Here is a 27963-nt window from a genome sequence, read left to right on the forward strand (position 1 = left end):
TTCTCTGACTACTTTCTCAAGAGCACAATTGAACAGCAACGGTGAGAGCCCATCACCCTGTCGCACTCCCGTTTTTATTTCAAAGGGTTCCGATAGTTCGCCCATAAATTTAACTTTCGAAAATGTATTCGTAAGGGTCGCTTTTATAATATTAGTTGTTTTCTTATCCAAACCCATTTCTTTCAGGACTGATAACAGAGATTCTCTATCGATCGAATCATATGCTTTTTTGAAATCAATGAAGGAGATTACGTATGTCTTTGCCCTTGATTTTTGGTAAGCCAGACTTGTTCGTTGAGGAGTTTCCCATAGTTCAATAACTGTGACTGGAAAACAATGGGAAATGAACCAAGCACTTCGTTGACAAGTTCAGTTGAATAACGTAAGTATTTTATTGCAACTGTACATCTTCAGTTTCAAATATCCTTTTACACGGCAGTTTTTATACATCCTAGTGCTTTCGCAGTCCCTGGAACTTCATTCCAGTTCCGTTCTTCTTTGCGTAACGTGTTACATACCGCTAACTTTTGTTCTTCCTACTCCTTTCCCTTTGTATTGGGAGAGGACAGGTTACTCAAGATCGATGCGTTATTGGGGTATTGTTAACCTGACTTTTATTTGTATCCAGTTACAATATATTTTTTGGCTGAGGCATTAAATATTTATTTAGACTGATTTGTGGAAGCCTCTCTGATTTTCGCCTTAAATTCTAGAGGAATCTGCGACAATACTCGACCCTAAGTCTACACCCGATGTCAGTGGTACGGAAGTTTCTCACGTCACGATATGCTTGCTGTAAAGTGTGTAAAACGCTGGAGCACACTTGGGAATTACGCATGAGTTCTTATCTCGAGACGAGTTATGTCACACTAGGAGTAAACATTAATATCTTATGTAGCTTTAAGCCTGCGGATGCACGATACAGATGTGGGTTACTAGATGAAAGTACACACTCTAAGCACCAAATTATATCTGGTTACGACCTTCATTAACATGCATTCCCCACCAACTTATAACTTTGTTTCAGGAACATAAAGTATACTCGTGAGGAATTAAGTTAAATATATATTTTTGAGACAGAATACCCTTATCTTAAGGTCGATTGGAATAAGTCGGGCCGCCCGGTGTGCCCGAGCGGTTCTAGGCGCGTCAGTCCGGAACCGCGCGACCGCTACGGTCGCAGGTTCGAATCCTGCCTCGGGCATGGATGTGTGTGATGTCCTTAGGTTAGTTAGGTTTAAGTAGTTCTAAGTTCTAGGGGACTGATGACCTCAGATGTTGAGTCCCATAGTGCTCAGAGCCATTTGAATAAGTCGGCGTATAACATGACTACGGAAGTCTTCAAGCCTGATGCTGGCCGCAAGAACTGCGATATGAGTATTTGTTTGTTACCAAGACGAGAATATTCGATGTTCAATCCCTCCGATTTCGTGCAGGCACTGGTCTTGTCACTGGCCACAATATCACGAATGTACACTGAACACCATCTCTGAGGCAAACGGCAACCGCCTGATTCACATAACGATCTAGTGACAGCTATCGCCATCGACTATCATGGATTATAGCAGAGGGATAGCGTAGCCCGGTGGCTGAATGTAATAGGAGCAGCATTTAGTTTAAAAACAATTCAACCCAACATGCGAGACGACTTTAAAAGTTAATTTTACATTATGCTCAATGACCAAGAAGGTACCCTAACAGAAAGCACAAGGAATTAATTACTTTCTTGGTTACAGTGCCTGATTATTGATCATAAGACATCAGGTTCGATCCCGGCCAGTCCTATGATATCTATCTGTCAGTTATCATTCCTTTCCTTTGTGACAATGTTTTTTAATGCGGAGAGTGCTGAGTTGCAGGATAACTTTTTCCGCGCACACTGCTGCGAGACGTGCAGAAAGAGAGTCAGTGAAGTTCTGGAGGGTTCCGACAGGGATGTGGAGCCACGGCGACTCCTGTGCCGTGACCAGCTCCGTCAGGTTTCTCGGTTGACGATACTTGTTGCGAACTGCACGATTGAGGTGGTCCCACAGATTCTCAATTGGGTATAAACCCGGGGAGATTAGTGGCTAGGGGAGCATGGTAAACTCGTTTTGGGCCGGCCGGAGTGGCTGTGCGGTTCTAGGCGCTACAGTCTGGAACCGAGCGACCGCTACGGTCGCAGGTTCGAATCCTGCCTCGGGCATGGATGTGTGTGATGTCCTTAGGTTAGTTAGGTTTAATTATTTCTAAGTTCTAGGCGACTGATGACCTCAGAAGTTAAGTCGCATAGTGCTCAGAGGCATTTGAACTATTTTTGAAACTCGTTCTGGTGCTCGGGCCAACTGCCTTGCCGAAGTGGTAACACCGGTTCCCGTCAAATCACCGAAGTTAAGCGCTGTCGGGCTGGGCTAGCACTTGGATGGGTGACCAGCCGGTCTGCCTAGTGCTGTTGGCAAGCGGGGTGCACTCAGCCCTTGTGAGGCAAACTGACGAGCTACTTGATTGAGAAGTAGCGGCTCCAGTCTCGGAAACTGACATACGGCTGGGAGAGTGGTGTGCTGACCACATGCCCCTCCCTATCGGCATCCAATGACGCCTGTGGTCTGAGGATGAAACGGCGGTCGGTTGGTACCTATGGGCCTTCATTGCCTGTTTGGTAGGAGTTTTGTTTCGTTTTTTTTAGTTCTGGTGCTCTCCAAACCATGCACGTACCCTGCGAGCTGTGTGACACGTTGCATTGTCCTGCTGCTAGATAGTATCCAGCTGAGGAAAAACAAACTGTATGTAGGGGTGCACAAGGTCCACAACGATAGATGCATACTTAGTTGATCCATTGTGCCTTCCAGAATGACCTGTTCACCAACGGAATGCCACAAAAACATTCTCCAGGCTATAACGCTTCCTCCTCCGGCCTGGACTCTTTATTTTCAGACGTTTTACGCCGTACGTGCCAACAGCCATCTATCCAATGGAACATAAAACGTGATCCATCTGAAAAGATCACTTATCACCACGCAGTGGACGTCCAATTGCGGTACTGGGGCATCCAAATTCCAGTCTCCATCATCGATGAACAGCAATCAGTAAGGGTTCATGAACCATGCAGCAACGATCGCTGAACGGCCGTTGAGGAGACAGTGTTGGTAGTCTATTGGTTCATCTGGCCGGTCAGCCACTCAATAGTTGCACGTTTATTCGTCCCTACACGTCTCCACAGCCGTTGTTCTCCCCTGACATCTGCGGCCCGTACGTAGGAAAATGAAACACCTTCAGCCGTCCTTACGATGTCTTTTATTGTATGGCTACCAGTTTCGGTGCTTCAGTGTATCGTCTTCAAGCTTTAGTTGATGCTGAGAGGGTTAACGCCATCCGTATACACGATGTATCAGAGGCCATAATCTATAATTGTTTTTCGCAGGTTATCTGTAGCCGCGATGTTGTCTCTTCAACTATCATCTCAACGGCCCGTGGTGCCCCACAGTTGCCTTGGCGCCGGTTTTGCATAGTTTTTTTTTCTTTATTGATTTTCGATTCCCTCCACCTGGGGAGGGGCGGGCTGATGGCAGCTTAATACGCTGCTCTACAGCCGAGAGAAAGTTAAACAAAACAATGGTGAGAGAACAAACAATATAAAAAAGGCGATAAAATGGTGACTTTGATAATAACAGTAAAATGGCGGAAAGTTGCGGAACTTAAAATACAAACATGGTGTTGACGATGCAGATGAAGGCACACAGGAAGGAGACATGCACAATTAAAAAAAACACGGCGACAGTGTGATTTCTGTTCCCACGAGATAAAAACACAACTAGTGACAGTATGGTGGCTGTTCGCGACACTGACAGGGGACGCACAACATTGAACACTCATTTATAACAGCACTATACAGGTGACACAGCAGCAGATGGGAGGGGGGAGGGCCCGGACCTATGAGGGGGAAAAGGGGGAGGGGGAGGAGAGGAAAAGAAAAAAAAAGAGGGAGCCGATGGAAGGAGGGAATATAGAAAAGGGGGTGGGCGGACGCGAGAAGGAGGGGGAAAGGCAGTGGAAGGGAGAGGAAAAAGGACTCGGGGTAGAGAAAGGAGGCAAGAGAGGGTAGGTGGGAAAAAAAAAACAGAATGAAAGGGGAGGAAGAAGGAGCCCGGGGAAGGACAGAGGAAAAGAGGGAGAGGTGAGGATCAGAGTTGATAGGAGGGATAAATGGAGTGAGAGAGGGCATCATCCGGGAGGGGGAGTCGATGGAAGCCACCTTGGGAAAGGAGATGAAGTGTTAGAAGTGAAGGGTAGGGGGGACAATGGTGAAGGCGCAGCAGAGGGCGGGGGTTGGAGAGGAGAGGAGCAACCAGGGGATGAGGGGGATCAAGGCAGTGAGAGGTGTAGAGGATGCGGATATGTTCGAGGAAGAGGAGCAGATGGTTTGGTTCAAATGGCTCTGAGCACTATGGGACTTAACTTCTGAGGTCCTCAGTTCCCTAGAACTTAGAACTACTTAAACCTAACTAACCTAAGGACATCACACACGTCCATGCCCGAGGCAGGTTGTGGTCGCGCGGATCCAGACTGTAGTGGCTAGAACCGCTCGGCCACCCGGGCCGGCGAGCAGATGGGGGAAAGGAATCAGGTCGTAGAGGATCCGCATGGGGGACGGGAGGTGTATTTTGTATAGCGCTGTTTCGTCATGCACGGTATACTTTAACCACAGTGGGACGCAAACAGTTTATAAACGTAGCAGTTTCAGAAATGCTTCCACCCTTGGCCCGAAAGCCAATGATCACGCCCTTTTCGATATCAGGTAAATCGCTCCGTATCTGCATTACGACAATGAAAACAACGTTTTTCGCGTTTTCCCTTCACACTTTATATACCTTACACTGCTACTGCTGCCACCTGGCGTCTGTGTGCGGTCACAGCACGTGGACGTCGGACAAGGCCACATTAATATGACTGGACTGTGTAGTTTACAAGTATGCTGCAAACTACATAATGTGATGAACTTCGTTTCCCAGCAAGGACCCCTTCAGCAGATGATGGAGGTATTTGCTTGTGGGCGTCGACTGGTTGGGATGAAATGAGGCCTCTAATACACCTACTATTTTCTCTCATCGGTGGATGATACAGGACTTACTCTATGCTCATGTGCATGTCCTTCAGGCAACGAGTATCTTCAACAAGACAATTTATCTCTCAGTCGCTCGTATTTGTGTAGGAATTGTTGAGGCAGTGTCATACACATGTCGCTGCCCCAGTTCATTTGAGCACATCTGGATGTCAACGAGTGAGATGCGCGTCTTGGAGACAGTTCCGACAAATTGTGGGCGTCGGTGAATCAGGCACGAAACGCTTCTGGTGTGTCCTGGACCATGCCACGGCGCGTCGGCGATGTCATTACGGCCAAAGGGGGAATTACACGCTAGCAGTTAGGTATCATCGATTCAGCACATCAGAAGTATAGTCGCTAGCTCATAAATGGACGCAAGTAACAATCTAGAACATATGCAAAATAACAAATTGTGTGCAAAGTCCGTATAACATTAGCATTCCTTCTTCAATTTTCACAAAAGCTTGCACGGAGGGTTACGTTTGTTGAATGGGTTTGTTGAATGTGAAGAGGCCACTGGCCAAGACAATGCGCATGTATCTTTGCCTGCTCGTCATTTATTAGCATGTGAATAACGTACATCGATTGTGTATCCGACTTCAGTTGAATACATACCGATGTCTGCCCGCGTAATTTGGTGATATGTACCTAGTGTACGAGGAAAAGTCTCATACGACGAGATGCTGCGAAAATACCGTCGCGTGAGAACTCACTGTTCAACAACTCAGACTACACGCGACTGCAGTTCGAGAAAAATGACCCTGGAAAAGGAGACGCAGCGTTACGAAAGTGCGACGTCTACTCTTGCTACATATCATCAAAATGCAATCGAAAATTGTTTCAGCATTTTACACGTCTTCAGCCCACGTTTGGAATACAGGTCGAATACTATTAGCTCATGGATGGATGCAAACAACTAGCGACATGATTAGAAGAATTTCATTCCATTCGTGGTTGCAGCAGCAATGATTAAAGGAACATCTGCATCTGATTCTCTGCTCTAAAACAGACAGCAAATACCAATGTTCGAGTCTGATGAATGAAGAGGGAGACGGGCCAGGATTGTCTAATTATAGACGTTCTTTCTTCGAAAGTTGCCTGTGTAGAGCTTGTTGTTTGATTCAGAGGCTGTAATCTTAGGAAACAATTTTACTTGTCAAGGAACAACGCTTGTACGACACGAAGCATCCAACAGTCACATACGTCATGGACCAAATGCGTCCTTGGAAAGTACCAGAACTGGAAAAGTAACATGCTGGACCCCACCCCGAGCCATCGCTGTTACTGAAGGCAGGAGGCAGGAAGTCTGACGCGTTATGTTTCCTGTAGTACTCGCTACATAGAAACCTAACTTGTTTATGGAGACAAAGGGAACAATTGTCCTTGACGAATGTTCTGCGTTTTTGGAGCAGATCAGATGTTTAGAGTCTGTCGTCCTATTGCCGGTGCTCTGCGTGTGAATCAAAAGGTAAATTCAAAAATCGGATTTTCGACATTCTTACCGAGCTCTGAAGTCACTTGCTTGAGTTAACTTTATGGAATTCAGTTCTTGAGTTCTCTACGAATCAAATCAATGAAGTTTGGTCTTCCTCCACTATTACTTTTTGGTTGGGATGTATTCTCATGAGTCGTATTTACCGGTATCGGTCTGGATCACTGTTCCCCTCACTACACCTAATAAATTTAAGAGTCACTAATAACTAATTCCGAACACTCAGCAATAGAATAACCTGTCGCTGATGGAAGTTTGTCATATTGAGTCACTCTCTTTTCTCAATTTGCTACAACGAAAAGCAAATGTTCTGCTTGTCTGGAATATACGAAGATTGCTACGGAGCGCTGCTGACCAATGTTAATGGCTTCACTTGCTCGGGATGAGACGGGGATCTAAACACGTGTCTGCCCATCTCTTTAAAGTTTCAGTTTCTTTTTCTTAAATCACTTGAGACAAATTCTGATTTTCAGCTTCATTCTCGTTCAGTCTAAGCTGGACACCGACGAATACCTCTCTACAAAAGGATACTGTGTTCATGGAAATATCAATGTTCACGGAAATACCAACTACTTAACGGCAGCGCGGTTTCATTTGTCACTTATTGCAAAATTGAAGATAAATCTCATTTATCGATCCGTCTCAATTCCACATTTTTAATTAGATTGCTTTTTTCGATCAGTCAGGATCGTCTTCGGGTCTAAGTAGTTGCGTCAGCAACCCGTCTTGTCTACTCAGAACCACATATCAGTGTGTAATATATACTATATTACAAAGCTTTGCACATGTCGGACTGTGCAAAGGAAAATTGGTATTTTATCAGTAATTTGTATTCTACCTAACACACTATATTTCATGTAACACTTCATTCTTGGAAGATCCATATTTCATTTTTGTCGAAGTGTTTTACAATATTTATCAGTTCTTCTCCTCAGATATCTTCTCCAAAGAACAGGATACATCCATTGAGTCGCCATCAGTGTGAGAGACCGAACATATGCGGACGCACTTGTCTGCTGTGACGTAACATTGATTCAGCTGTCAGTTGGGATATAATCTGCTCTATGTTGACTCAGCGCTTGCAAAGTCAACGCTCAATAAGATATCGTCGGAAACGTGCGCTGACTAACAGCTGCGTAGTGTCGTGCCTCAAAAATTTGCAGTGAGATAAATATCGGCGGAAATAAACTGACAGCTGCGTACTAAGAGTCCACGGTCTCGAGAACACACGTCTCCACAAACCTAGCATCGAGATTGAAATCGCTGCAAGGCGGATGGTGATCCTTTTTCTATAAATTGCTGTTAAAATTCCAAAATTCTGTATTCAAAATAGACTCAAAAGTCTGTTCGCCATGTCAGATATGTTGACTGTCGATTATTACACTACAATATGAGAAACCAGGGTGGCGGTATGGTATGTTGCAACACATATTGAGAAAATCATCGACGATACACTTTTTCACGCACGCACGCACACGCACACACACACACACACACACACACACACACACACACACACACACACACACACAACAAGTCTTCAAGAGTTTCTGGCTGAAATGGACCGTTCCAGAAATAAAAGTAGCTTCCATCGCCTTTTCAGAGGTACAGTCTGCGACTAGAGAAGTATGATAGTTGGATGACACTCAGGAACAGAAGGACGTAGAAAAAAATAGGGAGCAGTTACCTGTGTATTGTTAAACGTAAGCCTCTCAAAAGAATAAAGGGAAAATGTGTATGAATGTCCGATACGTTGGATCTATTTTGATATAGGCGGTACCTGTGGAATTATTGCACTGCTTTAGATCTTCGCTTTCAATGTATGTAACTACTAAAGCCATTCGCCATCAGTCGTGCTCTGTTGCCAGTATCAAGTGACCCCTCACAAGGAAGTTATTACCGGTGGCCCAATGTTCGCTAGTGAGGTACACTGGCGGCAGCTCCCATTTGTGGACGTTATATACAACCAAGCACATGTAACGGGACATTTTAATGCAGTGCAAGTTGCAAATGCAGTCTGTTTCACCCAAGAAGTACGGATTCTCCGTCGCGTTGCTGCATATGCCAATATCTCAACAGCTGTCTTCCAGAGGTTTTGGACACGCTACAGGGAGGCAGGCCGGTGCAGAAAGCGAGTTCGACAATGTCGTCGACGTTTTACAGCCCCACGTGAAGACCTATATCTGACCATCTCAGCGTTGCGGCATCGTACGGCTACCGCAAGAGCACTGCAAGACGATCTCAGAAGAGCCACTGGAGCCGCTGTGTTCGATCAGACTCTAAGAAACAGGTTACGAGAAATCACCTTTCAACCCAGACGCACTGTTCGAGTGCCCCGCTTGACACGGCAACTCGCAGCTCGCCTACAGTTCTGCTGTTCCCCCTGGCAGTTGTCACTGGAGAAACGTATCATTCACAGACGGTTTTTGGAGAACATGGTTGTGGAGATGAAGCAGCGATTTGTATGATTAATCAATTATTCAAGAACAGTCTTAATCGCATTTATTATTATTATACCGTCAACCGGTTTCAACCCGACGTTGGGGTCATCTTCTGGGCGTTTACACCATTGGTCGACTGCTGGTGGTGTCACTCGTGTCTACATAACAGCAGGAAACTATCAGACAGGAGTGACACCACCAGCAGTCGACCAGAAGATGACCCCAACGTCGGGTTGAAACCGGTTGGCGGTATAATAATAATAAATGCGATTATGTTTTTTTAACAATTGATTCACAACGAGTCTAGATTTGCTCTGACATGTGTTCATGTGGGCAAGCGATACCTACCGAATATTGTCCAGGGAGTCGACATATTCGGCCGAGGTTATGTGTTGGTATAGGTAGGCACCAGTTTTGACAGCCGTACGAATCTGGTCGTTGCCCATGGGCGCCTAACAACCAGGCATTACATCAAACAGATCCTGTTGGACCATGTGGTGCCTGCTGCATATGGTCGTGGCCCTTAATTCATTCTCAACTATGAAAATTCCAGGGTCGATGTGGCGGGAGGCACCAGGGATGTCTTATGAAGCCTGGACATTAAAGCAATGGAAGAGCCAGTAGTGAGTCCCGACCTAAACCCCCTCCAGCATGTGTGAGACATGCCTGACAGACGTCTTCATGGTGGTCCCGTTCCACTACAGACCCCCAAAGAACTCTCAATGGCTCTCGTTGAAAAATGGGAATGGATACCACAGACTGATGTCCGGAACATGACACGTAGGTGTCAGATAATGATAAACGTTCTCGGAGAGCACACGTATTATTGCAGCTCTCGAAGTCCAATCAAAAGCATCCGAGCGGTTCTAAGTGCTACAGTCTGGAACCGCGCGACCTTCACGGTCGCAGGTTCGAATCCTGCCTCGGGCATGGATGTGTGTGTTGTCCATAGGTTAGTTAGGTTTAAGTAGTTCGACGTTCTAGGGGACTGATGACCTGAGAAGTTAAGTCCCATGGTGCTCAGAGCCATTTTTTTGACTGTTTCCACTTTGTTTTTCACACCTGTTAGTGACTTCAGTTCTTGTTATGTAAAAGAACGAGGATGTAATAATGTTTCGTTGTGTAGCTCATTTCTGATAGATAAGAGTATAATTTGGTAGAATATTCAATCCTCAATTACAGCGCAATAGAGTATGACTGACTCCCAGGGTCATGTTCCCCTAATTCTTTTGAGCTGTGTATGTACCTCAACTTAATGATCGTCATTCTTAAGCAAACCACAGATATTTGCAATTCTTTCTAGATTTTTCAACAGTTTACGATCAACAAGAACATCAACTGCGAGGACTCATGGAGGTTATTAAGAGTCACTAAGTCTACGATCTGTAAGCCATGTGGTATTTCTTTAGCTTCTGTCACACACCGCCAGGTGACTTGCAGAGTTCTGATGTAGATATAAATGTCATGGATGATGTCACGGAAAACTCTGTAATCACGCGAAGACTGATTTGTTCCTCAAAATCCTGCGCCTTACAAATGTACTGCGATCTTGAAATATAAAACAATGTGTGTGGCTAAAGCTGCCAACTGAAGAGTTTCATAGACAGAGTTCCGCTCTACCAAAAGTACAGTTCGGTAGCTTTGGTAAACTACATAAAAGACGTAGTAAATGGTATTGATAGTATTGATGGGGAAAGAAACATAAATGGATGTGTAAGAGAAAAAATGGGAACAGACGACTTCCGTTTGTTTTTTGTGTTTTTGTTTGTTTTGCGTATAATTAGAACCCACGTCACTCAGTGTTAGTCCATGGTATATTTTATAGCCTTAAAGAATATAAATCGCCTTTTACAAGTAATAAAATTTAGTTGATCGCATAACTTCTGCGCTTTTATGTACCCAAAGCAATTACTTTTGATGCAAGAATAATTTACATGCACAAAAATAAATAAAATATGTACATAATTATTGTTGTTATTTTATACTGAGTAGCATATTCGTCATGATGATCAAACGCAAGAGATGGTTCAAATGGCTCTGAGCACTATGGGACTTAACTTCTGAGGTCATCAGTACCCTAGAACGTAGAACTACTTAAACCTAACTAACGTAAGGACATCACACACATCCAAGCCCGAGGCAGGATTCGAGCCTGCGACCGTAGCGGTCGCGCTGTTCCAGGCTGTAGCGCCTAGACCAGCTCGGCCACCACGGCCGGCAAAGGCAAGAGTTTCCTGTTATTATTGATTAATGGCAAAGCTGTTTATGAATGACAGAAATATATTTTATATAAGTTCAATGAAGTATTGAAGTGACGTTTGATATATTTTTGTTTTGCGGCTTTTTTTTTACCCTTTTGTTGACGAAACTGCGTTTTCTACTCTGTATGAAAAATCCGTAATGTTTTCTTTATTTTTGCTACAACATCCCTCTGTTTTACGTTGCAAATCAACAATTTTCGAATAAAACCTGAATTCAGCTTTGACAATTTCGGTTTTGTTATAAATACTGTATATTGTTAAGTCCTTAACATCGGTTTGTTGTAGGATTCTCGAACGTATTCTCAGTTGGAATATACTGAATTTCCTTGAGACAGAGAAGTTGCTGTCCATACATCAGCACGGCTTTAGAAAGCATCGCTCCTGTGAAACGCAACTCGCCCTTTTTTCGCATGATATCTTGCGAACCATGGGTGAAGGGTATCAGACAGATGCCATTTTCCTTGACTTCCGGAAAGCGTTTGACTCGGTGCCCCACTGCAGACTCCTAACTAAGGTACGAGCATATGGGATTGGTTCCCAAGTATGTGAGTGGCTCGAAGACTTCTTAAGTAATAGAACCCAGTACGTTGTCCTCGATGGTGAGTGTTCATCGGAGGTGAGGGTATCATCTGGAGTACCCCAGGGAAGTGTGGTAGGTCCGCTGTTGTTTTCTATCTACATAAATGGTCTTTTGGATAGGGTGGATAGCAATGTGCGGCTGTTTGCTGTTGATGCTGTGGTGTACGGGAAGGTGTCGTCGTTGAGTGACTGTAGGAGGATACAAGATGACTTGGACAGGATTTGTGATTGGTGTAAAGAATGGCATCTAACTCTAAATATAGATAAATGTAAATTAATGCAGATGAATAGGAAAAAGAATCCCATAATGTTTGAATACTCCATTAATAGTGTAGCGCTTGACACAGTCACGTCGATTAAATATTTGGGCGTAACATTGCAGAGCGATATGAAGTGAGACAAGCATGTAATGGCAGTTGTGGGGAAGACGGATAGTCGTCATCAGTTCATTGGTAGAATTTTGGGAAGATGTGGTTCATCTGTAAAGGAGACTGCTCATAAAACATTAATACGACCTATTCTTGAGTACTGCTCGAGCGTTTGGGATCCCCATCAGGTCGGATTGAGGGAGGACATAGAAGCAATTCAGAGGCGGGCTGCTAGATTTGTTACTGCTAGGTTTGATCATCACGCGAGTGTTACGGAAATGCTTCAGGAATTCGGGTGGGAGTCTCTAGAGGAAAGGAAGCGTTCTTTTCGTGAATCGCTACTGAGTAAATTTAGAGAACCAGCATTTGAGGCTGACTGCAGTACAATTTTACTGCCGCCAACTTACATTTCGCGGAAAGACCACAAAGATAAGATAAGAGAGATTAGGGCTCGTACAGAGGCATATAGGCAGTCATTTTTCCCTCGTTCTGTTTGGGAGTGGAACAGGGAGAGAAGATGCTAGTTGTGGTACGAGGTACCCTCCGCCACGCACCGTATGGTGGATTGCGGAGTATGTATGGAGATGTAGAAGTGCCGAGTGGTCTAAGGCGCTGCATTCATGGACTATGCGGCTGGTCCCGGCGGAGGTTCGAGTCCTGTCTCGGGCATGAGTGGGTGTGTTTATCCTTAGGATAATTTAGGTTAAGCAGTGTGTAAGCTTAGGGACTGATCACCTTAGCAGTCAAGTCTCATAAGATTTCAAACACATTTGAACTTTTTTTTTATTGTTAAGTAACAGACAAGACTACTATATAGAAAAATGTCATATAGGTTTCCCAGCCCTTTATATATATATATATATATCACACTTAGTTTCCAGGCTGTCCACTGCTTCCGGTTTTTAGGGTAATCTAATGACACATTGATAGCATACGGAAAGAAAGCGATCGTTATGCAGTAACAGCCGATAGGTATGCAATACACCTAACGTACAAAATGGTCCAAATGGCTCTGAGCACTATGGGACTTAACATCTGTGGTCATCAGTCACCTAGAACTTAGAACTACTTAAACCTAACCAACCTAATAACATCACACACATCCATGCCCGAGGCAGGATTCGAACCTGCGACCGCAGCGGTCACGCGGTTCCAGACTGAAGCGCCTAGAACCGCACGGCCACAGCGGCCGGCCTAACGTACAGGTACCGCGGGTACGACCTTAAGAGTCCAAAGCTACTAGGAAAACTACCCTATTCGACGCTTGCTAATTGTAGTGTACGGATGCATACGGTAGTTTTACAAAATGGTTCAAATGGCTCTGAGCACTATGGGACTTAATATCTGAGGTCATCAGTCCCCTAGAACTTAGAACTGATTAAACCTAACTAACCTAAGGACATCAAAAAAATGGTTCAAATGGCTCTGAGCACTGTGGGACTTAACATCTATGGTCATCAGTCACCTAGAACTTAGAACTACATAAACCTAACTAACCTAAGGACAGCACACCACACCCAGTCATCACGAGGCAGAGAAAATCCCTGACCCCGCCGGGAATCGAACCCGGGAACCCGGGCGTGGGAGGCGAGTACGCTACCGCACGACCACGAGCTGCGGACCCTAAGAACATCACACACATCCATGCCCGACGCAGGATTCGAACCTGCGACCGCAACGGTCGCGCGGTTCTAGACTGAAGCGCCTAGAACCGCACGGCTACACCGGCCGGCCTAACGTACAGGTAACGCGGATACGACCTTAACAGTCCAAAGCGACTAGGAAAACTACCCTATTCGACGCTTGCTAATGGTAGTGTACGGATGCATACGGTAGTTTTACAATCCTAGTCGAAGACAGAAAAAGTTTTAGTCTTTTGGAACAGTAACCTTAAATCCTCTGCGGAACAAAAAAGCAACACTGGTTAGGGTGGGCAGGCAGCAGCAGCGGCTGCGGCAGTGCAACGGGCTGGTTGGGAGATGCAGGTGCGTGCGATCGTCACAGCCAGGGAAGGCACCTGCCGCGAGCTTACGGCGGCGCCAGCGCGGCGGAAGCGTGGAATTTCAGCTGCGAGGCTGCCGTGGGACCGCTCGCTGCCTGGCTGGCGCTGACTCGGCTGCGCTGATCGCACCTGTGTCTGCTGCTGACGGCCGCCTCCATTGTTAACCACACCACGAGCCTCCCAGCTGCGCTGACATTGCTAGCTGCGCAGCAGCACCTACTGTAGCGAAACGCGGTAGGTAGGGGGTGGCAAGGGGAGGGGGTGGAGGCCAAACCGTGCCACCGTCCTGCTAAGTTTCAATAATGTCCAAAACGATGAGTGAAATAAGACAATAAAAGACTTACATAAATGGAGCAGGGTGAGAATAAGTTGGAACTATGAGTTTAATAAGTCACAGCTGCAAAATACTAATGCGAATTCTTTACAGACGAATGGAAAAACTGGTAGAGGCCGACCTCGGGGAAGATCATTTTGGATTCCGTAGAAATGTTGGAACACGTGAGGCAATACTGACCCTACGACTTGTCTTAGAAGGAAGATTAAGGAAAGGCAAACCTACGTTTCTAGCATTTGTAGACATAGAGAAAGCTTTTGACAATGTTGACTGGAATACTCTCTTTCAAATTCTGAAGGTGGTAGGGGTAAAATACAGGGAGCGAAAGGCTATTTACAATTTGTACAGAAAGCAGATGGTAGCTGATCTTCCCCGAGGTCGGCTTCTAGCAGTTTTTCCATTCGTCTGCAAAGAATTCGCGTTAGTATTTTGCAGCTGTGACTTATTAAACTGATAGTTCCAATTCATTCTCACCCTGCTTCATTTATGTAAGTCTATTCAACCTGTATATTGAGCAAGCAGTAAAGGAAACAAAAGAAAAATTCGGAGTAGGAATTCAAATCCACGGAGAAGAAATAAAAACTTTGAGGTTCGCCGGTGAGATTGTAATTCTGTCAGAGACAGCAAAGGACTTGGAAGAGCAGTTGAACGGAATGGACAGTGTCTTGAAAGGAGGATATAAGATGAACATCAACAAAAGCAAAACGAGGATAATGGAATGTAGTCGAATTAAGTCGGGTGATGCTGAGGGAATTAGATTACGAAATGAGACACTTAAAGTAGTAAAGGAGTTTTGCTATTTGGGGAGCAAAATAACTGATGATGGTGGAAGTAGAGAGGATATAAAATGTAGACTGGCAATGGCAATGAAAGCGTTTCTGAAGAAGAGAAATTTGTTAACATCGAGTATGGATTTAAGTGTCAGGAAGTCGTTTCTGAAAGTATTTGTATGGAGTGTAGCCATGTATGGAAGTGAAAGATGAACGATAGATAGTTTAGACAAGAAGATAATAGAAGCTTTCGAAATGTGGTGCTACAGGTGAATGCTGAAGATTAGATGGGTAGATCACATAACTAATGAGGAGGTATTGAATAGAATTGGGGAGAAGAGGAGTTTGTGGCACAACTTGACTCGAAGAAGGGATCGGTTGGTAGGACATGTTCTGAGGTATCAAGGGATCACCAATTTAGTACTGAAGGGCAGCGTGGAGGGTAAAAATCGTAGAGGGAGACCAAGAGATGAATACACTAAGCAGATTCAGAAGGATGTGGGTTGCAGTAGGTACTGGGAGATGAAGAAGCTTACACAGGATAGAGTAGCATGGAGAGCTGCATCAAACCAGTCTGCCGGCCGTGGTGGCCGAGCGGTTACAGGCGCTACAGTCTGGAACCGCGCGACCGCTACGGTCGCAGGTTCGAATCCTGCCTCGGGTATGGATGTGTGTGATGTCCTTAGGTTAGTTAGGTTTAAGTAGTTCTAAGTTCTAGGGGACTGATGACCTCAGATGTTAAGTCCCATAGTTCTCAGAGCCATTTGAACCATCAAATCAGTCTCAGGACTGAAGACCACAACAACAACAGTAGTGTCTTTACTGGAAATTGTCTACGGTATTGTGAAACAGCCTGGGTGCGTCTTTCAAAATGACAAAGCTTGCTAATGGCAATTTTGCCAACTCAGTTTCTACCCCGCGCCTATACAATATTGAAACGTACCTAAGCGAGCTTTGAAGACTCTACAGAAGTGAAAAGCTGTATAAACAAAAAATAAAGATTAATGTCAGCATACGATGGCATAACAGATCCCATACAGCAACCTTGAACACCTCCAGCGGTATTTCTGAGAAAAATACTTTTTAATAAATACACTGATGAAAAAAATCGCAACACCAAAAAATAATTGATGCAGAGTGATAAAATTTTCGGATTGCATTTGTCTAGATAACACTTCAAGATCACAGGTTAATGTAAGCGAGAGACAAGCCACGGCAAACGTGAAATGCTGGTATGTTAATAACTGCCAGAACGCTGGTTGTAAGCTGGTCTCCTTGATTGGGCCGACGACACACGCTTTTATTTTTCAACTATTTCATTAATAGTGAGCATTTACAATTTCTGTGTCTACTGTAGTGAAATGCAGAAGGCCATTATCAAGTTACACAGGAAACAAAACATTTATTACAATATCCGAGGATTCTATTGCACATCTGCTTTAGGTGGCCCACCGATAGCAACTATCCCGCTAACACCATTTATATTGCTCTATTTCTTGCAACACTCCTGTAAATAATTTTTTTCTGATTTTTCTATAACTTCTTTTAAGTTTTCCCTCATTCCCTTTTGTTTTTCGCTGTTGAAGTCATAATCGGTAGATATTAACATTAAGATCGTATGGAAATAAAACCTATCAAATCGTCCTTTGCAGCTGAAACAATTAAGCTGCATTGCACGAAATGTAAACTCTCCAGTTTTATCGTATTTCTCACTGTATGCATTCTAGCAACTTTAACTGTGATTTAGATTACTTTACGCTACAACAAATAAAGGTGCTTTCAAAGCTGCATGATCTGAGACATAAATAGAGGTCGTGGCATGTCGGAAAGTTGGTCATCTCGATATCCCAGCATATGTACTGCGGGCACACTGAACAGGCCCTGGCGATTTATATACTTTTTTTTTCAACAAACAAAACGTTTATATGTAACGCTCGCTGTCCTATTACTTTCCACTTGGTACAGCAGAAGCGCCACCGATACCGCCGATACAGCTGTGCAGGTTGCGACAAGCCTCGCACCACACGCTCTCCTCTGCTCAGGGAGCGACGAAAAGTGAACAGATTTTACTTGCGTACTCTGCGACTCACATAACTTAATTTTGGTTGACACAATTAATTTTGGAGTTATAACACAAAAAATGGTTCAAATGTCTCTGAGCACTATGGGACTGAACGTCTGAGGTCATCAGTCCCCTAGAACTTAGAACTACTTAAACCTAACTAACCTAAGGACATCACACACATCCATGCCCGAGGCAGGATTCGAACCTGCGACCGTAGCGGTCGCGCGGTTCCTGTCTGTAGCGCCTAGAACCGCTCGGCCACCCCGGCCGGCGTTATAACTCAAAATGTGTTACACTGCAAACGTTTCACTTTTCACTGACTGGTGCCCCATATTTGGTTCTGCCCTTAATGACATATTTACTTCAAAAAGACGTAGGAATAAGTGGAGTATGTATGAAAGTAAAACGTCACTGATGAGGACATTGTGAAAAAGGTTGGACTGTGCCTGAAAATGCAGGGAGGGGGAGGTGAGACATTGCTTGAAATTTTCGCACGGGGCGGCAAATTCCCTGGAGCTGACCATGTCTTACAGCAGAAAGTAACGAGTTAGCCAGTTCAAAACATTAAAAACTGCAGACCCGTTGACTGCAGGAGTACATCAGCATTGCATGCATTGCGCTGGGGTCTCAAAATGACCTCAGGGTGTTTCTTACGTTACCAAATAACGCCTTCAGGTATCAAACATATGAGCCAAAGTTAAAGAGCGTGCTACCGAGTATACAGCAGAGTTATCGTTTCCGCTTTGTGCACAATATTTACACGAATGGTCCAATCCCATTCTTCAGGTGCTACTAGTTGTCCTGTTATGTATATTTGACGCTAGACTCCAAAGCAGAACTGTGAACCACTGGGCAGATTCTGCGCCAGTGCTTCGCCTCTGGAAGAGCTTATCACCATGTTTGTCATCACTGCATAAGAGACTAAAGCTAGACCTCTTCAGCTACATTCTATAGTGTGGAGAGGGAATGTACGTACTGTAGATGAACCAAACCATTGTGACCACTACCCACCGCGAGAACGTCGAGCGATAGCGCTGCGGCCACATGGCATTGTAAGAAAAGTATGTGAGTGGAACACAGACGAATTTGGCTGTGGTTTTTAGGCGGGTTTCCACATACCAATATGTGAATACCGGGATCCTTCTCATGTTCCGACTCACAAGGGGAGGCCACGACGTTTGGAACGCGGATTTACTGCAAACTTCGTACACTCGTAGTACTCCCTGAGGACAACACAATGTGTAAGCAGTAGCGCGTACTTCTCAAACGTTATTGAGAAAATCACAATATAATTTCGGTCGTCAACTATGTACCTGTGCGTGGCCATTTTTACCATGAAGTGTCAGAGAGCTGGCTGGCCTCTGTCATTAAAAAAAACTGAGCGAAAGGATCAACAACGAACTTCAAAGGATGTCATCTGACGTCCGCTACGACGAAATTCAACGAACCATAAAAAAAAAGGTGTTTAGCGTTCAAGCCCCGTAATCGCTGGATCGATTCCCGTTCGTCAGTTTTTTTTTATTTTCAACACAGTCATTTCCTTTACTATTTATATTACAATTGATATAATGGGAAAAATACGTCTAATGAGCTTTTATTAAATTTACAATGTTATTTGGCAGTCTACAAATTTTTATTATCAAAAATAATATAATTTTCATAACTAGCGACTAGTAAACGACCAAATGCATAAAGTGATACTGAAAATGTATGCCTGTCTGTGATTTGAGAAATCCATTATACCTCTAAGGAGCCCGAAACGACTTGTTACCTCCAAGTTTTGACCGGCACAGACGGCTTTCGAAGATGTACAACTAATCGTCGCTTTCGACATTACGAGTACAAGTTGCAGGATGGTATTTTTCGTAAAAAAGAAGTGGAAAACATAAAGTTAAATGTCACAAGCTGCATTGAATAAATGCTATGCTTCCGCATACGCAAGGTCTTTTGACATTTTCTGTGGAAAAACAAACCTCGTTAACATTTCCAAAAACCTCTCTTTCAGCGGATAATTTGGAAGCAAACCATGCATAAAGCAGTATTTGCTTAAAAATCGGCGCCGATAATTGATCATGCAGTATCGAGTGTATTTTAATAGCGTCATTACAAGAAGCAATTTCTCGTTCTCTTTCAGATAAATACGAACAATTTTGTAGACACGGACAAGCATACATTTTCAGTATCACTTTATGCGTTTGGTCGTTTACTAGTCGATAGTTATGAATATTATATTAATTTTGATAATAAACATTTGTAGACTGTCAAATAACATTGTAAATTTAACAAAAGTTCATACGCTTACACGTATTTTTCACATTATATCAATTGTAATATAAATAGTAACGAAAATGACTGTGTTGAAAATAAAAAAAAAAAAACTAACGAACGGTAGTCGATGCAGCGATTACGGGGCTTCAACGCTAACCACTTTTTTTTTTTTATTTCATTTCGTTCTATATTGTTCGTTGAATTTGTTCAGGGTGGACGTCCGATGACACGAGTTCAGTTTGTTGTTCGTTGACCCGTTAGCTCCGTTTCTTTATTACAAAGGGTAGCTAACCCTCTGACCGAACACGCTGAGCTACCCTACCACAACCGCTTGGGTGCCGCCGCTTCATGGTAATTATGGCCACGCACAGGTATATACATTTGACGACCGAAATTATTTTGCGATTTTTTCAATAACGCTTGAGAAGTGCGCGCTATTGCTTACACAGTTTGTTGTCCTCATGGAGCACTACAAGAGTACGAAGTTTACACTAAATCCTCGTTCCAAACGTCGTGGCCTCCTCTTGTCAGTTACGTGCGATGCAAACATTTGGAACACTTTTTCGTACTTGTACACAGAACGTATCCTATACGTACGCAGATTGGGCACACTACTTCTAGCCGGCCGGTGTGGACGTGCGGTTCTAGGCGCTTCAGTCTGGAAACCGCATGACCGCTACGGTCGAAGGTTCGAATCCTGCCTCGGGCATGGATGTGTGTGATGTCCTTAGGTTAGTTAGGTTTAAGTAGTTCTAAGTTCTAGAGGACTGATGACCACAGATGTTAAGTACCATAGTGCTCAGAGCCATCTGAACCATTTGAACCACACTACTTCTGTCCTGGGAGGGGGGCGGCGGGAGAGGGAGGAGGGGGCGTTGAATAGGAGACTGCAGCACGGACGAAAAACGCTTTGTTCTATCGACGATACAGGCCGATATGAGAAATTCACTGATATAAGCGACTTTGACAAAGATGAGATAGTGATTCTTCGAATTTTTCCGGCGTAAATACTATGAAGCCTTGGGATTGCAGCCGGATTACGTCGACTTCTTGTTACGATATTTCCACTGATAACCATTCAGCCATCTACAGGTAACATAGCTGAATGGTTATTAGCAGGAATATCACGGCAAGAAGTCAACGTAATACGGCTGCAAACGATGAACTTCACGGTAAGATTGTTATGGCCGGCGCGTGGGAACGGCTATTCGGAAAGGGCGAAGCTGGTCGCCTGTTCTCTTGCTGCTGCCGTTAGCGTCTACGCAAAGTGGTTGAAGGACGGTGAAAGCACGTGTAGGCGACAAGCTGTTGGACTCCCACACCTCATCATAGAATGCAGACGTCAGAGGTTCATCCGCTATGTGAAGCAGGACAGGCGGCGATCTATGGCAGAACTGACATCAGAGTGCTATGCTGGTGCAGGCGTAAGCGTCTCGAAGCTCATCCTCGAGGGAACAGTGTAGCAGAGGACTCATTGTTCCTACACTGACCTATTCGGGAGGACGACGGTTCAATCCCGCGTCCGGCCATCCTGATTTATGTTTTCCGTGATTTCCCTAAATCGCTCCAGGCAAATCCCGGGATGGTTCCTTTGAAAGGGCACGGCCGACTTCCTTCCCAGTCCTTCCCTAATCCGATGAGACCGATGACCTCGCTGTCTGGTCTCCTTCCCCAAACAACCCAACCCAACCCCCTACACTGACCTAACGACATAGCCAGTTACGACCGCAGTGGGCACAGGATCTTCGAGATTGGACCATGGATCATTGGAAACATCCGGTCGGACGAGTCGCGTATCTCTCCACAACAGGTCGGTTGTCGCGTCCGGATACGCCGTCATCCAGACGAATCAGCTGCGTGAAATACGCACCGTACCATGGACGCAGGCCGGATGGAACAGTATTATGTGCTGGTTGCAACAAGTCTCGCCGGTTCTTTGGTCCAGCGCGTCTTTGGTTGATTACCAAATATGTCGCTGTATTGATGATAATGATGATGTTTGGTTCGTGGGGCGCTCAACTGCGCGGTTATCAGCGCCCGTACAAATTTCGAACCTTTGCTCAGCCCAATCTCGCCACTTTCATGATGATGATGAAATGATGAGGACAACACAAGCACCCAGTCATCTCGAGGCAGGTGAAAATCCCTGACCCCGCCGGGACTCGAACCCGGGACCCCGTATGTCGCTGTTTTATGTTATGGCGACATTCACCGGGGCTTAACGAGACCTGTGGTAGGTGCACCGTGAAACCTGTGGACCATGTGAGTACTAGAGCTGAGAACGCGGTTCGCTATGTGTTCGGTGTGTTCTTCGACGGCGATGACATTTTTCGTGTCACAAGGTCAGAATCGTGCTACAGTTGTTTGAGGAGTATGACAGGAGCTCACGTGTATGTTTTCCCACCAAATTTGCCTAATCTGAACCCGATGGCACATATATGGGACGCTAATGGGTACCAACCCCGCGTCCTGAAACCACGGGCCCGAAATTTACAGGGACTGCGCGACCTGTGCGTACACATCTCGTGCCACACATCCGGTAATCTACCAAAGACCCGCTGAACCCGTGCGATGCATAATCGCTGCTGTACTGTGTTTCAAAAGTGTATTGGTTGATTGGTTGACTTGGGAAAGGGGATCAAATAGCGAGGTCAACGGTCGGTACATCGGATTAGGGAAGGATAGCGAAGGAAGTCGGCCGTGCCCTTTCAAAGGAACCGTCTCAGCATTTACCGGAAGCGATTTAGAGAATTCACAGGAAACCTAAATCAGGATTGCCGGACGCGGGTTTGAACCGTCGTTTTCCCGAATGTGAGTCCAGTGTGCTAACCACTGCACCGTCTCGCGCGATCCAAAAGTGGATCAATACCTATTAAGCATTGGGCCGCTACGTTTTGGCTCATCATGCGAAAAAATAAAATTAGCACACCTATTACGACACTTTTTTATTTTTATGGTTTCCACTACATTTTAGAAATGTATTTCGATTCTCAAGTGCTGTGGAATCAACATTTGTTTTAGCGTAACTAAAATTTTTGTAGTGTTGGGTTTCTTCCGAGTGCTCTTAGATTGCAGTCAGCAGATGGAGAGCATACGACAGAATAATGCATTTAGAAGTCACGTTCATTCAGATGCAAATCCCACAGCTCTTGAGACTCGGAATAACAGATTCAAATGCTTCGTGCTTTGCACAGCAAAGTAAATGGTGCATTAATTTTGTTCTTTTGAATCTATGTTTACAGAGTTAAACCTTTGTCACGGACGTTGCGTGTTATGGATAAAATCAAGCAATAAAGAGGGAAATTTGAAAAATCCAAAAGCATTCGTGTTATGTAAATCGGTTGCCGCAATATGGACTGGGGACACTCTTTCAAGTTACGAAACTCAGAAAATTGAAGCTGAAAATACATAGTGGCTCTCAAACTGAGTTTGACTGATGCTTGTACATGACTAAGTTATATTGTGATATAAGTATGCTGAGTTTATTTGGTCTATCTGTCTACCTATAACGCACTGATGATAGCTGTGTTATTAGCAGAAAACTAGATCAGCAATAAAATTCTGATGATATTAAGATCGATACTGACCTCCTTTCTGTCCTCGATTACGTCATGGTCATGGGCACAGTTATTCCCATGAAATCAAAGTTTGCAGGAACATGAAATGGAACGATTGTGTGTGCTCAATCGAGGGTAAAGCGGGTAGCAGACTTAGGTTTAGTGGTAGAATAGTAGGGAAATGCAATCAGTCTACAAAGGAGATTGTTTACAAAGTACTCGTGCAACCCATCCTAGAATGCTATTTTGTTTTAAACTGACATGTGCAAATTCTTTTTGGTGTGTGTGTGTGTGTGTGTGTGTGTGTGTGTGTGTGTGTGTGTGTGTGTGTGTGTGTGGAGGGGGAGGAGGGGTGCTTTGCACAATATGGTGATGTACAAATTACATAAGTGCTGGATATATTTTGGAATATTCGAAAAATTCAATCCTGCAACTTCGCAACAAAATCGCGAGCAATTTTCGACGGTAACAACACACCAAAAATACTTCGCCACAGTGGAACAATAAAAATCGAAAACGGACGATAATGTAAAGTGTATCTTGAAAATCATGTGAACAACCGTCTGATGATGAACTTGCCAGTTCGAAACCGGTAACGGCGCTATTTACCTAAATAAATAGCAGTATTAATAGTGGCTGGTTGCTGTTTTCTTCTTTGTAAGAATTAACCTTCACCATTCTACAATATTTGCAAGTGTACGGATCCCGTAGTAAATAACACTGGCAAGGATGTTGAACACATACAAAGAATGGCAGCATGAATGGTCACAAATGGTTCAAATGGCTCTGAGTACTATGGGACTTAACATCTGAGGTCATCAGTCCCCTAGAACTTAGAACTACTTACACCTAACCTAACCTAAGGACATCACATACATCCATGCCCGAGGCAGGATTCGAACCTGCGACCGTAGCGGTCGTGCGGTTTCAGAGTGAAGCGCCTAGAACCGCTCGGCCACACATGCCGGCGAATGGTCACAGGCTTGTTTGATCCGTGGGAGTGTGTCACATAGATGCTGAAGAAATGAACTGGGAGGCTCTTTAACCAACTTTAAATGATAAACAACCCCCTGCGTGTTGCGGTCATATAGAGCGTGAAGACGAGATTAAGCTACTTACCATCCGCACTGATGCTTTCAAGCAAACATTTTTCTCGAGTTCCATACAGGTATGGAACGGAAGAAAGACCTAATAATTGGAACAGTTCGAACAACTTGATATTTCATTATGTGGTTTTGCAGGACCACTTGTATGGGCCCTATAATGATAGCTTGTCATGTTTTGTTGTGAATGATCCTTCTTTAGCGTTCTGAGGTCACTGCACAAACACATATGAAGTGTGCTTAGTGTAATTTCGGTTTTACAAACGTTTTGGCACTTCACAAAACGCGGTGTACACGATGTTGTTGTCTAAAATCAAGTTATTCAATAAACATCACGCACTAATGATAGCACAGAGGTGCCGAGACATTTTTTGGTAACAAGAAAAAACAGTGTTTTACATAAAAGGAGGAACCTATCTCCAATAATTTAACCTGCAAACACGAAAAAAAAAATGCACGAGCTGAAAATCCAAAAGATGAACACTACCCTTAACTGTTGCTGTGTGCGCGGGTCCAATGCGATCAATCACTGTGTATATTAATCCAATTGAAAAAGAGTTCACATAACAACGAAGGAGGGGAATACTGTATAAACGTTTGTAAAGTTCGTTTATTTCTTTTGATATCTCATCTCGTAATGTAAAACGAAATCGTTGCCTTTCAGAGGCTGATATTATTTCGCGAAATTAGCGGGAAGAACGAAGAAAAATGCGAGGAGAATGTTAACAGTATTCGTTTACTGAAAAATGCCCATGTGTTGCCCGCCAGAAGGAAGCAATACTGCCATCAAATATTATCCTGTATTGAATGATAACGCGAAAGTAGAGAGAAGTTCAGAATTTTCTTCAAAAATTATTGAAATGTGAACGCGCGATCTAATTGATATGCTGTACGTAACGCAGGTGTGGCCCACCGGTTGCATAACAGTCACGCCGAAAACGGCGTTTCCGGTAGCGTCACGCGCTGTCTGCAACGATAATTGCGAGAAGTTTTCCCGGAGTTTTCCCACGATGTATTCCAAACGCGACAAGCAGATCAACAGAACAATGGGAGTAACGGCAGAAATTAACCAAAGATGACCAGATACTGCAAATTTTTTACAAGTAGTTTCTAATCCTCGTCACATGCGAATAAGCGGACGGCAACGTGTCAAATGAATAATTTAAACCCATATACTGGGCAAATGGGTACTACATTTTTCACTAACGCTTGTCTGCAACTTTCTTGACACATTTCAGCAGCGATGAAGACAATGGAATCGTATTCGGCAAGTACGGTGTTCAAAGGCCCGTTCGGGCATCCAGAATGTTTTTTTTTTTTTTTTTTTTTTTTTTTTTCGTAGTCCACCTTAGTCACTTATGGCGAACATCAGATCGAATCCTTCAACATGACAACGGTGAATTCCTTTCCACAGCCCTCTCCAACAGAGCTGAGCCATCCAACTATTAATTTCCTTTCTTTCCTTGAAATACTTTCACTACAATACTACCGGCGACACTTAACAAATACAGACGCGAAATTAATAGCAAAGCTGAAACTTCCTGGCAGATTAAAACTGTGTGCCCGACCGAGACTCGAACTCGGGACCTTTGCCTTTCGCGGGCAAGTGCTCTACCAACTGAGCTACCGAAGCACGACTCACGCCCGGTACTCACAGCTTTACTTCTGCCAGTACCTCGTCTCCTACCTTCCAAACTTTCTAATAGCAAAGCTGTTGTCGTCCCTGATCCAACCTGTAAGAAGATCACCGCCTATAGCGACTTATTTTATGTATTGACGAAATATCATTCGCAATATTTAAGGCTTGATACAACATTGCATCCAGACTGGGCCTAAATGAGCGTATTGTCATGCAAAAAGTCTACATAACAACAGCAGGTTCTGATTTTCAGTGCACAAAACTGTGTACAAGTAGACGTCGATCGTCATATATACTACAGTTGCACATATTGAATAACCATGCGCAATAATTGTGGCTCTTCGTAATGTCAAAACATAGAAAATAAAATAAAGTAGATGAAACTGGTGACTAGAGAGCTTCATAGAATGCTCCGTTCTGTGCAAAATACAACAACATGCAGTAACAAAACAAAACTATTGTAGGTACGGTGTCTTGCGCTACGGAGCGTTAAATAGTTAACTCACCTTTCCTATCGCAAGCGCACACCATATAAAAAGAAGGCACAGTGGCTCGAGTACATGTCAAAGGAACAGCGGGAGTGGGAAGTGTCTCAGGCGAAATCCCTGCAGACGTGTGACTGAAGGTACTTACCTCGGTGCAAGATGATGCGGCTGGGGACCGCAGCGGGGCTGTAACAGGAGCTCTCCAGCACACACGCACACGCAGCCGCGCTCTAGACTGTTGCCGCCTCCACGTGCCTCACACGGAGTGCCGCTATTCGCGCCAAAACAGCCGACTTAAAATGTTCAGCCTGGCCGCTCGCCGCGCCCTGCCACCCCGAAGATAGCCGAAGCTGCGATCGGCTGTTTCCGCCGGCACAAAACTGACATTCGCCTCGCGTACGTCAGCGGAGCGGTCAGTCCGGCGGAAGCAGGGGTGTGCCTCGCTCTAACAGCGTTCATTCTCTTGCAATACATTGACGCGGACACTCGCTATAGCCGCTGAAAAGCGACGCATATTTCAATGGCATTACCTAAAAGCACATTATATTACAACGCGGTCATCAGATATCTAATCCATATGGATATGGAAAGCAGAGCGTCTCTTTTTACATACACACTCAGTAAATCACCACGTAATTCGTGCCAGATATGTTCTACGTTACAATATAGGGTGTCCCAAAAAGAATGACCCGATTTTAACTTGTAATAATACTGAGACAAATGTCACTAGGTAACTGAAACAGCGCTTGATGTAATCGGCATGGTCTAGAGTTTCAGAAAAAAATTCCGCTGGACGTCGCCACGAGCGCTGACTCGGAGGTTGGATATGGAAGATGACACTTTTATGTCACGGTTGATATTCAGCGATGAGGCAACTTTCCATATTAGCGGTAAGATTCACCGTTATAATGTGCGTATATGGGGGCTCGAAAATCCTCAGAAACAACTGAACACGAACGTGATTCACCAAATGTGAATGTTTTTTGTACCGTTTCGCAAAGCAAGGTTTATGGACCCTACTTTTTTGAGGAAGAAACTGTAACAGGACAATCATATCTTGCAATGCTACGGAACTGGTTATTCCCTCAACTTGACTCTGATAATTTCATTTATCAGCAAGATGGAGAACCACCCCACTGGCACAACAACGTGCGCAGTTTCCTCAATGCCAACGTGCCTCAACGTTGGATAGGGCGTACAGGACCGCGAGACCGGGGTTTACACTCTTGGCCTCCTAGGTCCCCTGACTTAACACCATGTGATTTCTTCCTGTGGGTATATGTTAAGCAATGTGTTTACGTTCCTCCCTTACCTCGTGACATTGATGAACTAAAAACCTGAACATCTGCTGCTGTACCTTCAGTAACAGAAGACACGTTACCCTCAGTTTGGGATGAATTCGGCTATCGGCCAGATGTCGTCCGTGCAGCCAATGGAGGACGTATTGAACATTTATGATGGATTTTTATAAACTTGTCTTTTCCGCGTAATTTAGTGAGCAATTTGTTGATGTTAAGCC

At 44.4% G+C, this 27963-nt stretch overlaps 1 protein-coding gene and 1 pseudogene across 1 annotated transcript in view; one reads left to right on the forward strand and one right to left on the reverse strand.

Annotated features, from left to right (window-relative positions):
- The window catches only part of LOC126470331 (peroxisomal acyl-coenzyme A oxidase 3), a 200056-nt gene extending 173327 nt beyond the window's left edge, over positions 1 to 26729 (reverse strand). The window contains exon 1 of the mRNA XM_050098130.1: positions 26593 to 26729. The gene's annotated coding sequence lies outside the window, so the exon portion shown is untranslated. The remainder of the gene's footprint in view (positions 1 to 26592) is intronic.
- Positions 2320 to 2437, forward strand: LOC126423722 (5S ribosomal RNA; annotated as a pseudogene).
- Positions 26730 to 27963: the final 1234 nt, after the last annotated feature.

The sequence above is a fragment of the Schistocerca serialis genome, chromosome 1 (assembly GCF_023864345.2).
Source record: "Schistocerca serialis cubense isolate TAMUIC-IGC-003099 chromosome 1, iqSchSeri2.2, whole genome shotgun sequence".
NCBI classification, from domain to species: domain Eukaryota; kingdom Metazoa; phylum Arthropoda; class Insecta; order Orthoptera; family Acrididae; genus Schistocerca; species Schistocerca serialis.